A 15,247-nucleotide genomic window follows, 5' to 3' on the forward strand; every position below is an offset into this window, starting at 1 on the left:
TGGGAATCTGTGGGGCCACTGTGTCCACTGTGTCAAATTTTAGCTACTGCAGGGTTTGGATTAGGTGTCTGTACAAAACAATGCTTGCTGAAGCACTCACACACTTAGGCACTGATGAATAACGAAGAAAAATATGGCACAATGCATCGTCAGGACAGTAGGTGGCCCTGAAAAGAAGGAAAAAGGATGCAAGGACTGTCATCAGTAAATAACCTTAATCTGCAAATTATCTGCACTTTACATCAAAGCACTCGATGCTGCATACATTTTATGACATATTTTTACTGTCATGCAGAATATAAAGTGCAATCTGTTTCTTCAAACACGAGTCTCGTGGCTGAAAAAGCAGGTAATGTAGCAAATGATTTGTCGTCATGTCGTCAACTGGGATGCATGGCTGGCTCATAATTATTTTGGTAACTTTCCTGCATCGTGCAATGTTTACACACCTTTTCTGCACCATGGCTGACCTGAAATGCATCACGTTAACATTTCTTCTGTCCTGTTAGTTAGTTAACGCAGCTTGGAACCTCTACCTCAAGTGATATGCTTCACATAGTGTTCATAATCCTTTAATGAATTTTGTGCAGCAAGTTCCATGACTAATGTCGATTACGCATGGTATGTTACGTGCATGTTGCTGGAAATGGGCATTCTGCTATGTTTCCTTCGCCATAAATAATAACAACAACATTTAGGGCTGTCACAGAAAAAGCCCCTGCATGTGAACACCATTACTAGAGGAATACCTCAGGTGAGCAGCCACTTTATAATTGGACACTGGAGCCACCGGACATCAACTGTTCGAACTGGCTGATAGGCTCCAGCATCTTAAGCTGGAATGCGGAGTAGCAGGAAGAAGGAAGTGTCTCACTTTGCACTCAATAAGCTAGCCAAAAGCTTCACACTCATCGGCAGGATTTGAAAGTGGGTCTGCTATTTTGGAAAGGGCAGCTAGCCTGCCAGATAGACTGTTATGTTGCGCACTCTGTTGGTGTTTGCTGCACAACTGGTTCTATCTCTGTGTGACAGTTGTCCCTGCTCGGTGAGTGCTCTGGTGATGCATTTGCAATTGATAGAAGAGTTTTGCTGGCATTTGTTGTACAGGACTCGACCTGGGATTTTCAGAAAAAAAAACGTATGTGCTTATCGTATTTAGTGTCTTGTCTCGCCATCCATCGGAGATCAACAGTGAAGAGAAAATTAAGGTGGGCACAAATGTAGGTGAGCGCAGACGTATAAAATGAAAGTATAGGAAGACAGATACGAAGCATTGTACTCTCAGGACTTACGCGATGGAGTCCCATCCCCAAGACTGAGTTGTCTTGCACTGCAGGACATCTTGTGTCGAGGAACGTAAGAGCAGAGAAAAATCTCCACTTCCCAATATACTTTGGAGGCTGGCGACTTTCTACGACAAGTCTTCTCCGTTTTTCATCTTGGTACTGCATCTTCTTGATGGAGAGCACTTTCTTTAGGATATGTAAAATAACGCAACCACATATCGTCAAACATTCACGACTTCCTCGGTGTAATACCAGCGGGAAAAATTAAACGGTAAAGAAGAAAAATGACGCCCTCAGGACCATCAAAAAGCATATGATGAAGCAATATACAGGGTGTGTGCAGAAAAACATGACCGGCATTTAGACACATAGCTTGTTGCCTACCTAACTAACAAACTTCCGGTGGCGCACGATGGCGCATTTATGCGTGTGAAATCTGCAGAAAAATTGTGGAAGCCATACTCAGCTTAAAAAATAAACGGAACAACGAAAACGTCGGCTTCCGTGCATCAGAATAGGGCAACATGGTGGACAACAGGGTGTATGTGAATGGGCAACACGGTGGACGTAGGAGAGTTGTGTTCAAGTACCGCTAGGGGAGCTATCGGCGCATAAATCGAAACGATGTCCCACATGGATGCTCATCGGCAGTACCCCTAGCGGTGCCTGCACATAACTCTCCTGAGACCGAAATGCTCTACCATGCACTGTCATGACCGCCCTATTCTAATGCATGGAAGCCCATGTTTTCGCTGATGATGATGATGATTCCGGTTTTTATGGCACACAGACAACTAAGGTCATAGTTTTCGCGCTCTGTTTAGTTTTTTTACACTGAGTATGGCTTCCAGGATTTTTTTATAGCTTTCGCACGCATAAATACGCCGTCGTGCGCCACCGGAAGTTCCCCGGCTAAGTAGACAACGAGTTACATGTAAAAATGCGGGTCATGTTTTTCTGCACACACCCTGTACTTATCTGCAGTGACGTTGCCACTGTGGTTTGCCTGTAGCTGGGCAGCCAGGGCTTGCCAGTGTTAGGTCGAGAGTGAAGGAGGCCGGACTAGGCTGTTTACTGGCGAACAGCTGGGAAAAGAATGAGAATGACTGGGTGGCTGGCGCAGATCGTGGCCAACACGCGCCTGGTGACATCTTCATCGTCGGCTACGCACACTGCCGCTACAACACTCTTAAACCCGTACCTTTTATTGTAACTTTTAGAAACATGTAACGTCTATGTAGACGTAGATCTCAAGATTTTTTATAGCTTACACATCTGTAACGTATATCTAGAGGTTAAAAGCGACGGAAGTCATATGTCATTACAACAGCAATAGAAGTTACATCTCGGAGTTACAAAAACAACATGTTGTAACTTACAAACGTACCCTTTACTCCGACACTGTAACTTCTAAGCAAAATCTCCGGAGGTTATTTCTTTGTTATGTTCTTTTCGCTTGTTTTTGTTCTGTTTTGCAACATAATGGCGCGTTTCAGCCTCCCATTCGAGACGACAGTTGCGAATCTACTTGCACGCTGACATTTTTGTATCTGTTTCAGCGTCATTTGCGTCGACTAAATATTATGAAAGCTGTATAAGCACGGATAGTAAGTTTGCAGTCTTGCATATACTGTTAGCATGTTTCTTTTTACAAGGTGGAAAACCATTGCCATTGCCGCAACCAAGGGGATGAAACTCGCGAGTTCACTTGCGGACTAAAGTGAGGCGCTGCGAGCCTTTCGCGTCATCAAACGTCATGAAACGTCAAAATTTTTACGTCGAAGCGCGAGTTCTCTACCGAGAGCGTCCCATTGGCTCCTGCGGCCGCTCCCCCGGTATGCGAGCGCTCATTGGTCGGTTTGAAATTATAACATTTTCGAGGCGCGTGTAAGCCGGCACCGTCGTGTCTGGGCTGCCGGAGCAGCTCGCCGTAAAGTTTCGAAATATGGTGCAGGGACGCACGCAACGCATCTTTGCCGGTACCGCTTTGGATGGTTTTTAGTGCCCGTCGATACCGACTCTGCAAAACTCGAATCCTCTTGGATACTTCTGCAAGTAAATTCAGTGATAGATAAGCGGAAGGCAGGTCTGCTTCGCTTGCTTGGTGCAACAATGATTCAAGAAGAGAAGGATCAATACTGTGTTTTTCCGCTCGATGGCAGGTATATAAGTCAGTTCCTATTCCATTCTGCCGCTTAGCGTAGCATAGCATAGCAGCACACCTGTGGCATATACGCAACATTTCGGCCGGTAGAATTTTGGGTTTTCACGTTTTCTGATCCCTGTTCTGGTCTTTCTTGCTCAGGTATCAACTAGGTACTGCTCAACTCATATCTGCTTCAGAAAAGCATCTGCATGGATGCAAGAGAATGTATAAGCCACCCTGAGTGGTTAGAACATCATCTTTCGGCTTAGCAGCTGCACAGGTTCCTTTGTGACGAGTCAGCCTTGAGATGTGACACTACACAAGCAGCAAAGGAATATGGACATGTTTTCTGTCATGCTGGATTTTGGAATGTGTGTGCCTGTGCAGTGAATTTACTGATCTACTGTGAAACCTTCCACGTGAGACATATCAGCTAACAGTGAATGCGAAGTTGCTTCGGCATATTTCAGGAACTTCAGACTTGACTTCCCCTGTTTCACCGAGATTTTGCTATCAAACAATGTTCATGTGAAGTTTGTGTTTGGCGCAGATACAGACGACTGCATATGTGTGATTTGGAAATACCAATCCCGAAAAATAAAGCACCTTGTGGAACAGGAAGAGCCAACGCTTCCGCGTTTTATTTATTTCCGTGTATGCGAACGAAAATCCAGAACCGCCAATGGGAGAGAACAGAGGGGAAAGGGAAAAAAACGCCTCGGCAGCGTCGCTTTACGTCACCCGTCACCCAGGGAGACAAAATAAAACAAAGCAAAAAACTACTCTACCGAGGCGCAACGAGTGGCCCGACGTCGGAGGTCACGTGAGTTTTCCCCAACAATAGAAATATACTACACGTTCATTCCCCTGCCGCAACCACCAAGAGTTCCGCACTTCCGACAGTTTCGATTTCGCTGCGTAGTCGAGCCTGGTCTAGCCACACTGATGGCGGTTTCCTTGAAATGGGGAGCGCTCAACGTGCGTCCGTGGACAGGTGTAATCTGTTTTCATCGGTGGTTTTGCCTGTCGAGTTACCTCGCGTTTATCATAGCATCGTCAGGAACAACATAAATGCGAGATGTCGCTAAGAAACAAGGATATTTTCGGTGTTCTGAGAGGAAGGCGTAGTGAGTGCGAAGATTGCAAAGAATACAAACGTCATTCACCGCGGCTGAAGTGCCTATATTGTAGCCACAGCCCTGGTTCACACAATAAGCTTCATATACTGGGTAAGTGTACATTTTGTGCTACGTAACGTGCATTATTTTGATAGCAAGAGCTGTTAGCGCATGTTTGTTGTGATTATGGCAAGCGTTTTGTGGTCCTGCATGTGAACGCCACTTACGCTTGCTACGTTTTGCACTCAATTGGTCGCAAGTCGATACGCCGGCGTGCATTTTTTGAGCTGCGGGTATATCCATAGAGAACACGAGTATCTATAACTCGCGGCTAAGACTCAGTCGTGGAGTGAACGCCTTCCAGCATTTATGCTGTTCTCTCAGCGTACCTTGTGCTTTCTACGGATGTAATTTAGCAAAACATTTTTTCGTCCACACTGCTGCTAAATGAGGATGGCTGTTCTGCATTGTTGCAAATAGAGGCACACAACGCAACAAGTTTTATCGTATTGCTAGCCTCCGATTTCATGTATGTTGTAACGGTCACGGCACATTTCGTACATAATTGCTGCTAGGTATAATGGGCTGCTGATGTTTGCAGATGGAGCGGAATTAGATGCCGTAAAAAAGGCCGCCTCTGGAGGCTCAGGTGCCACACGACACATGGAGAGAAGAAGGTATGTGATCTTTATTTTTTTATATTTTTTTTGCTTTTGTATTTGTGGTGGCGCTTCCCTGCTTGAAAGGTGTTCCATAAAACTCTGAGTAGCGCTACAGGTAATTTATTGGCTACCTGCTTATTTACTTCACCTCAGGAAGTTCTTCGAGCGGAGGGCAGTGGCTGGAGGGCTCATCAGAAAGCGGTATATGCACAAATAACATATTGAATGGTTCCGTAAATGTTTCTCTCAATGCCCAAACTTGTGTTCCAGGATCCCACATGCAGGTTCACACACCGTCACCTGCGCAATGGCGTACCTCACACAAACTCGTCTCAGAGCGCCTCCCACGCTGGTAACGCAGCTGTCAACCAGCTTCTGATACTGTTCGAGGTTACCTTGATAATTTGAGTTTTCTCACAGATCTGACGTTCATTATGCCTGAGCCATACAAAACTCCATGTGATTGGCTGCACTAGCTGTGCACTGTGCACTAGCAGTGCACAGCTACTAATGTAGTGTCTCCTGCATTACTCTACAATCATGTTTGCCAAGGTTGTGTGCGTTGTACGTAATGCTGTGTCTGTTGCGCTCGCCTCTGCAACACGAATGTGGAATAAATTTTTTTCAGCTGCAATTTTCTGGTTTGTTGTGTCTGTTTAGCATAGCAAAAATAAGTCAAGTGTTCTCACTCGCTGGCTTTCTGCACAGTTTTATGCATTACTTCTCACTTAAAGATCGTTTTTCTTTCCATATATCTCTGGTAAAGCGACCATGGCTTCTCCTCACATCAGAATCACACTTGTGTCAGCATGTGGCCTTTCAAGTGTTCGCAACGTCAATTGTCATACAATACCTCTAAATAGAGTCCCGTTTTTGTAATATACATATGTGCAAGATCTCATTTTCTGTTGGTGCATTTTGGTACCTTGGTGTGTTCTGTAAATGTCTGTCCATATGCGCACAATGTACAGGGTGTTTATTTTTATTCGCATCAGGGCAGCGCTCTGTTGGCAGGCGGGTTATGTCAATTTTGGCTAATCGTTTGGCCATTAATTTGGCCATCCGTAGTTACAAAGATTTCCGACATTTCCTGACGCACGTGTTTGTAACTACGGATCGATTCATTAGCGAAAATTCACATAACCCACCTGCCAAATGAGCGCTACTCTGTTACGAATAAAAATAAATATCCGGTATAAAAAGCCACATGTTGGCGTAACCTTTACAGGCAAGTTCTGAATTGAGGGCCGTAACCTCTAATTAGTGGGTGTCTTTGTAACTTTTATAAAGGGTACTGCGCAGAGGGTACTTGGTAACTTCTGAAATAGAGGGTAAAATATTGCGATTTTTACCCTTTACTGTTATGAGTGAAGCCCCCCCCCCCCTCCCCCCCCTGCGGGACCGAGGGCTGCGACGGCACGAGTCGCACCGAAGGCGGGCCTTCTCGGCGTGCTGCAGGTTTTGGCAGGGGCATGTGTGGCGCTGGGGCCGGGAGCGTCCGGAAGGAGGAAGGCCGGCTTCACCCTGTCGATAGACACGACCTCTCGGCGGTTCGGCAGTTGGATGGTCACAGTCTTGCCTTGGCGGGAGTGGACGAGGTCTACGAGTGGAGAGGTCTACGGGTGGCGTCGTGGCGCAGGAAGATATGGGTGGATGTGGCCAGTTTTGGGTGGGCGAAGGTTGGGCGTGACGATGAGCGAGCCGGGGGCGTGCGAAGATCCGCACAGTAGGCCTGCAGGCGAGCAGCAAGGGGTCTGGGGCCGGCTTCTGTGCCGTGGTGCTGTCGAAGAACTGTCCCGGAAGTCGTAGGGGCGTCCCAAAGACGAGACCTGCGGGTGAAATAGGAAAGTCTGACCTGATGGCCACTTGGATGCCGAAAAGTGCAAGGGTAGACGCTCCACCCAGCGGCCAGTGGGGTCAGTGCGAAGCGCATTCTTCAGGGTTCAGTGAAGGCGTTCTACTATGCCATTAGCACTGGGATGGTAGGCCGTCGTCTGCAGGTGGCGAGCGCCCAGGAAGCGGCATACGTCGGCGAAAAGGTGGGACGTAAACTGTCTGCCTCTATCGGTGGTGATAACCGATGGAGCCCCAAAGCGAGCGACTCACGAGTGGAGCAACGTGTGGACGACGGTGTCGGCAGTGATGTCTTGGATGGGTACGGCCTCGGGCCAGCACGTGAAACGATCTATGCAAGTGAACAGGTAGGCGCAGCCCTTAGAAGGCTGAAGGGGTCCAACAAGATCGAGATGGACATGGCGGAAACGTCCGTCGGGCTATGGGAACTGCGATGGCGGTGAGATTATGTGACGCTGAACCTTGGCCCGCTGGCAAGCCACGCATGACCGGGCCCACTGACGGATGTCCCGGTTCATGCCAGGTCACACAAAACGTGAGGCAATGAGCCGTTGTGTGGTCTTGATGCCCGGGTGGTGAAGAGAGCGACAAAGGTAGAAAACGCAGCGTCGAAAGGCTTGAGTAATGAGAGGTCGCGGGGTTCCCGTGGTTACGTCACAGAGCAAGGCATGCGGGGAATCAACGGTCGGCACGCGTTTGATGTCGAGAGAGTTCGAAGAAAGCAGGAGCTCTTGAATCTCGGCGTCGGGCTCTTGCGCTTCTGCCAATGCCGAGCAGAGGTGGGCACCCTCACAAGGGCGTACGAGCACCCTCACCGCACCCTCACCTCACAATATTTGAGGTAAGGCGAGGTGAGGGCCAATTTTTCTGGTGATGTTTGAGGTGAGGTGAGGAAAATTAAAAAAAATTTGAGGTGAGGTGAGGTGAGAAAAATCTTCAAAAAATTTTTTGAAGTGAGGTGAGGAAAATATTTTTAAAAAATTTGAGGTGAGGTGAGGAGAGGAAAATCTTATTAAAATTTTTTTGAGGTGGGGTAAGGAAATTTTCAATTTTTTTAGGTGATGTGAGGAAAACTATGGGAAATTTTTTTGAGGTGAGGCGAGAAAAATTTACGAACGCACACTTTATGAAAACTTTTCCCGCGCGTACACGGGATATCTTTCCTTCGCTCCGCAGCTTCTGTCTCTTATGTGGGCGGGGACCGCCCTCCTCTGTCGCCGCTCCTCTGACGCCCGACTTTGCGCGCGATTCGCATACCCGCAATTGATACGCGCATACGCGCAACTTTTATTGGTACAACAATCGTTCCACGAAGCGTTTTCTGTGATTGACTAGGCCAAATCCTCCAGCAAGAAAAAAAGAGAACGTTACATTGACTAAGCAATTTAATGGGTTCAATTTTGAAAATGTATTTCAATGGCAAATTGATGAAACTATTTGTATTTGGTGACAAACTAAATGTCCAGAAGAAAGTTTTTTAACCCATAGTTTTCCGTTAAGCCGTTTTCTTATAATGGTCAAATGACACGTTTCCTGCCGCACCCTGTATGTACTCACGCTTGAGGTATATGCATTTACATTGGTAGTCACCCAAAGCCAACGCGCATCGAATACACAATCTTCACATCGAATACACAAATAGCTTTTAAAAAATTGAGGTGACGTGATGCGAGGAAAACTTCGAAAAAAAATTTAGATGAGGTGAGGAAAAGTCTAAAAATTCCCTTGAGGTGAGACGAGGAAAATTTTCAAGAAAAAATTGAGGTGAGGAAAATTTCGAAAAACATTTTTGAGGTGAGGTGAGAAAAAATTGTAAGAAAAATTTTGAGGTGAGGTGGAGGAAAATTTTCCTCCTAGAAAATTGAAGTGAGGGCGAGGCTAGTGAGGACAAACGTCCACCTCTGATGCCGAGTAATCAATCGAGGCGGGAAATCCATCGGTGACCGCTGCGATCGGCGCTCGTGCGAGGGCGTCGGCGACGATGTTGTCGGTGCCTGAGAGATAGCGAACGTCGGACGTGTATTCGGTGAGAGGTGACGTAATTCGCGCGGCGAATGGCTTTTTGCTCCTGATAAGATGGCGAACGTCAGGGGCTTGTGATCAGTGTAGACTGTGAAGTGGCGTCCCTCCAGAAAATGGCGGAAGTGCTTGATGGAAAGATATACCGCGAGCAGCTCCCGACCAAAGGTGCTATATCGGGTTTCTGCGGGTTTGGGCGGCTTAGAAAAGAACCCGAGTGGCTGAAGGTGGCCGTCAGGCGTGACCTGATGTAGGGCTGATCCAACGGTCTCGGGTGACGCATCGACGAGTAGGACGGTTGGTGCGTCGGAAATGGGATGGGCCAGGAAGGCGGAGTCTGCGATAGCCTTCTTTATGTCCGCGAAAAACTTCTCTGCTGCGGGGGTCCACGAAATAGATTGCGAGGGTCCGCCGAGGTCAGCGAGTAGAGCAAACAGAGGGTGAATGAGCTGGGCGCATTGTGGGACAAACCGGCGGTAGAAATTGGCTAGTCCCAGGAATTTACGAAGCTTACGGCGTGTAGCGGGGCGAGGAAAGCTGCCTATAGCTTCGACCTTCCGCCGGAGGGGTGTAACGCCGTTGGCGTCGATGCTGTGGCCCAGAAATGTGATGGACGCCACGCCAAGCTCGCACTTAGCGGGATTGATCACCACGCCGTATTCCTGGAGGTCGATGAAAGAGCTGTCGTAGGTGATCTTCGTTCTCCTCGGGCGTGGATGCTGGCAACGAGGATATCGTCCAAGTAGACGAAACAGAAGTGGAGACCGCGCGTCACCTGTTTCCGGCCACCTACTGTAAACACACGTGCTGTTTACTGGCGAACAGCTGGGAAAAGAATCAATCAAAGCTTCAATCACTACGAGCAGATCAAAACAAACTGCGTCGTTGGTCCCACCGTCTTGCGACGCCATCTTTTTTTGTCGTCTGCCACCACTTCCAAGGAGGAATATCTTGTACCGCCGCCGCAGCATATTCCCCAAGGTTACCAGTACACTAGGAGACATGACGTTGAGCGCTCGGGCAACAACAGTAAGCTGTGACGTGTTTCGCATCTTCTTGTGGAGTACGCGGACAAATGTCGCTGGTGTGAATACACGGTAACGGAGCAGAGACTAAGCGCGTCCGAGCTCCGCCAACGTCGTCGTCGTTTTTTCGCGTGCCATCTACGTCGCCGATATCGTGGATCGGTGCATACTTGGATTTGACTTTATGAAAAACCGCCAATGTATTCTTGACCTCCGAGAAGGTACTCCACACTTGGGGACCCAACAGTTCGTCCTTTCTTCGTGTACCACTACTGCACCTGACCCCAACCCCTATGTCCTGTGTCGTCGGGCTGTCATGGTGCCACCATATGCCAAAGTGATTGTTCCCGGAACGGCGCCGTCCAAGCAACTATGCAAGGTCTCCGTTGTCGAGCAGTGCTTGGAAGGACCTCCAACCGCTGGCATCATCGTTGCTCGCAACCTGGTTCGTCACGCGCATCCATTGGTACCAATTCGTATCCTCAACGCTACTCCCTCACCCATCGTGCTTCAGCGAGGACAACGCCTAGCGAAGTGTAGTTGGGTCATGAAGATACACCCCACTACCAGAGAAGACAGTGCTGCAGATCCCTCCAGCTGTGGTGACTCACGTCTAGCTGGCTATACCGACGAGCTTGTCAACAGTATGGAGATCGGGGATTAAAACAGAGCCTTCGTGTTTGTGTTTGCTTACGTGTCTTGCCCATCGCTCAGGCTTGCCTATCATGGAATTAAAACAGAAGATACGCTCCCTATTTCCGGAGTTTCACGACGTTTTTTCGTTGGCTGCCGCGGACCCTGGCAGGACAACCGTACTGGTACAAGCTGGTACTGCGCCTCCCATCAAACAGTTGCCCCGACGGCTACCACTGAGTAACATCGGGGAAGTCGACCAACTCACCCAGGACATGGAGTCAAAACGTGATAGAGCCCTCTTGTAGTCCCTGGAAATTACCGATAGTACTCGTCAAAAAGAAGGACGGCTCCACACGATTTTGTGTGGGCTACGGGCGCCTAAATCAAGTTACGAACGACTCTTATCCGTTGCCCTGCATTGATGACACTTTACATGTATCAGTAGGCGCCACGTGCTTCTCCACTCTTGCCTTACGCAGCGGTTATTGGCAGGTTGAAGTAGCTCCGGAGGACACGAGAAGAAGACGAGATTCACCACCGAGGTCTGTGGCAATTTAAAGTTATGCCATTCAGCTTATGCAACGCGCCTGCGACGTTCCAACGACTTATGGAAACTGCCTTATCTGGGCCACCTCCAGAGGTCCGTCGGGTATATATTGACGACATCGTGGTACAAAACAGAACGTTAGATGAGCACATAGATCGCTTGCGACGGATCTTTCAGATACTGCGTACGGCTCATCTGAAGCTCGATCCTAAAAACTGCAAGTATCTCAAGCATTCCGTCGTCTACCTGGGACACCGTGTTTCACGAGCTGGAGTGCAAGCTGACGCAGCGAATGTTGCACTCATCCAGCCCTGGCCTGTTCCAACAGACAAGTCCGCCCGCACAACAGTTCTGGGTTTCTGCTCTTATTATCGTCGTTTTGCTTCTCACTTCGCGAAATTCGCTGATCCCCTCTACCAATTGCTCAACAAGGCATGTACCTTTCATTGGGTACCCACTTGCAACCAAGCATTGCTCTGAAATCCTGCAAAACGAGGAAACCTGCACTTGCGTTCCCCCAGCCAGACGCTCCATTTATGTTGGACACTGACACAAGCCAGACTGGCATAAGGGCCGTCCTGTCGCAGGTGCAGGAAGGCGAGGAGAAAATGGTGGCATGCTTCAGCCGAGCACTTCGGAAACCGGAGAGGAACCATTGTGTGACATATAAATAATTGTTGGCCGTAGTCATTTCCATCAGCATTTCCATCATTATTTCATCAGCATTTCCATCATTACCTTTATGGGCGCCACTTCACACTCAGAACTGATCACGCTGCACTACAGTGGCTGATCATCACCTTCCGCAACCCTGAAGGACAAGTCGCGCCCTGGATTAAGACGTTACGAGAGTACGACTTTGCGCCCCAACACCGTCCCGTGCGGACCATAGCAATGCTGACGCATTGTTGAGGTTGCCTTGTGCCAGCACCGGCGGACACCACTGCACTCATCACACAGGTGCCCCCCAAACACTGGTCCCAATATCACAGGCGCATATCACCTGCACTGTTCGTGTCGACAGCGAAGTCACCCGCGACGACCCAAGCAGCACACAATATTGGACCAATATTGGCTGGTCATTGGCGATAAGGGCCCAACATGGGACCCGTTTTTTTTTCAGGATTTCCCCCATATTGTCCCAAAATGGGCAATATGGGGCCCATATTTCCCAGCTTGAACCAATATGGGCAAAATCCTGGCAATATGGGCCCCATAGTGCCCAGTTTGAGCCAATATGGGCAAAGGCCTGGCAATATGGGACCAATATTACCCAGCTTGAGCCAATATGGGCAAAATCCTGGCAATGTGGGCCCAATATTACCCAGTTTGAGCCAATATGGGGAAATCCCTGCAATATGGACTCCATATTGACTGAAAATGCAGAAAATGGTAGGTACCCGTGTTGCACAAATGCCCAAGCAGCACGGCAAGATTGGACGTTGAAGCGTGTGAAATGCTCAATTCAATACGTCGTTACATCCAACAACTTCCCGCGGATGATACACATTGTTCGAAACAGTCAACATACGTGACAATCCCATAGCCGCCATCTTGCTTCGCGATGCCAATGCCAATCGGTCGAACCGACTGAGAGCCTGGTCGTTTGAGCGAAATCAAGCGTCGTACTAATAATGCGTAACTAATGCGCATGCGCGACAGTCGGATCGGATTTTTCATACCGGCTAAAATGTCGCTGGTTCATCTAATGATAACGGGATTGCGGCAGGTCAAGTAAAAAACACAATGTTTGATAGGAAGGGATGGCTCTTCTGTAAAGCTATGTGCTTTCAAGGTTACTGCAGGCAGTGTGAGTTGCTGAGGCGTATGTCCGTCACCGTCACGAAAGTGTTTTGCTCCTTTGTGGTCTCGGAGCGGATTGGAAATTTTTGATGCACACACTATTGCGATCCCAAAGAAGGCTCCTGAGGTATGTTTGGCATTGATAGTTCAGTGGGACTCGGTGGGTTCTTCACCAAGACTGGCATAGAGCCTGCTCTTTGTTTTTTCGGCGATGCGGTGTTGTTTTTGTAATGCTATACAACGTGGATCAATAAGATCTACATCAATGAAAAAGCAAAAAAAAAAGAGAGAAGTAATATCAATGGTGAATATTAAACCGGATAATGCTTTATTATTACACGGACTCCCCGTTGGCGTTATGACGAAAATATTGGCGCAATATGGGCAGCTTATATTGGTCCAATACTGGCAGCCAATATTGAACCAATATTGGCGTGCTGCTTGGGATTCGAAGGCGAATCACCAGAAGCTCTGTGGACAGGGGGAGAAGCAGTCCTATACTACTTAAATGTGAGAAATTGATGTTCCGAGACTGGAACACATAGAAAGGAAAAACACATACAAAGACTCAACGTGCCTAAGAAATTAATGATGAAAGATGGAAGTCAGGTGTGTTGCAAGAGGAACTTCCTTGAAGCACTGCTGGAAGCGGCGTCTGTGCAAACTCTTCGCTTAAAATTGACAACGAATTTTCCAGGTCATTCGCTCTAGTGAGCGTAATATGTATATGTGAAATTAAGATCACGGATATCGGAGCACTTTCTCCTGTTGCACCCTAAGAGATCGCGTTTGACAAAACCGTTTCCAAAACGGTACTGGCCAAATTGCCTGAACTGCGGCGCTTAATATCATTTGATATAAAAATGACATCAAAAATGTCCTAAGCTGATTTTGTAAAATGTATATGTGAAATTAAGATTAAGGAGTTATTGGCCCGTTCCTCTTTCCCCCGTCGCACCCTGAGAGGTCGCGTATGACAAAGTCGTTTGCAAAACTGCGGTCGTCGGGGGAAATCGCAAATTTCATAAACTTTCGCGCTTGATATGATGTGAAATAAAGACAAAATAAAATATGTCCAAAGCGACCGTAACGACTTATATTATGGTGCCAAAGAGCTGTTATCAACGGCTATACGCTATGACCTTCAACTGGGATTGAAACAGAGGCGACCGCAAAGTTGAGAAAAGGCGGCAGGAATACCCTTTGAAACTTGCGAAACCCCTTTAATCATGGTGCCAAGGCGTACCTGTTTCCCTTGTTACACCCTGAGGGGTAGCGTTTGACAAAATCTCCTCCATGACATGCACTCTGATCAATGGCGCTCCCCCCGCAACCGCCCCCTCCCCCCAAACGCCAAGTTGCACGCCAGTTTTTCTCCTGTCCCCTCCTCAATTACTCGCCGCTTGGACAACGAAACTCCTCCCCCCTCCAAGCGCTGGGTCTACCCCTGTCTCTGATGGGCCAAATGAACAATTTTATGAAGGTGTACAGTTTAGTATAAAAACGATATAAAATGTAAAATGTATCATATTGTGAGGAGGAAGATCACCGATCCCAATCATCCCCATCGCTCTGATCATCGCGCGAGACCGCGCCCAATTCATTCTGGTCTCGGCCTCCATCCTTTCCGGCTGCTTATAAAGAACCTTACCTCCATTGGCTACACCTGTCTGGCTTTTCTACCTAACAACTTGGTGGAGGTGCGTCTCTCGCGATGATCAGAGCGATGGGGATGATTGGGATCGGTGATCTTCCTCCTCACAATATTTATAGTAAGCACTCAATGTTGCAAAGTTGTCTATTGTGTAACCTTTTTGTAGATCAACAAAGAATGCCCCTTCGACGTTCGAACTCCTTCTGACCGGCCGTAGAGTCTTAGCGCATGCGTACTACAATAATACTGGGACTAGCTCGTGGAGCGCCTAGCAGAGTAGTCGTCTCTGGGTCGCATCTTTGATGACCCTGGGTGCGTCAAGGTTTACACCTACAAGTCGTGCTCCAGTTGGTATGTCGCCTGGAGGGCGTACTCAGTCATAAGGGTGCATTGGATTTATATCCTCTTAGCACCTTTCATGTATTCGGGGGCTCTTTACACGGCGCTCTTCCGTGTTAGGCGATGACATCTTCAACGTTTTATTCTGTTTCGCTGTT

Source organism: Ornithodoros turicata, chromosome 5 (assembly GCF_037126465.1).
Source record: "Ornithodoros turicata isolate Travis chromosome 5, ASM3712646v1, whole genome shotgun sequence".
NCBI classification, from domain to species: Eukaryota; Metazoa; Arthropoda; class Arachnida; order Ixodida; family Argasidae; genus Ornithodoros; species Ornithodoros turicata.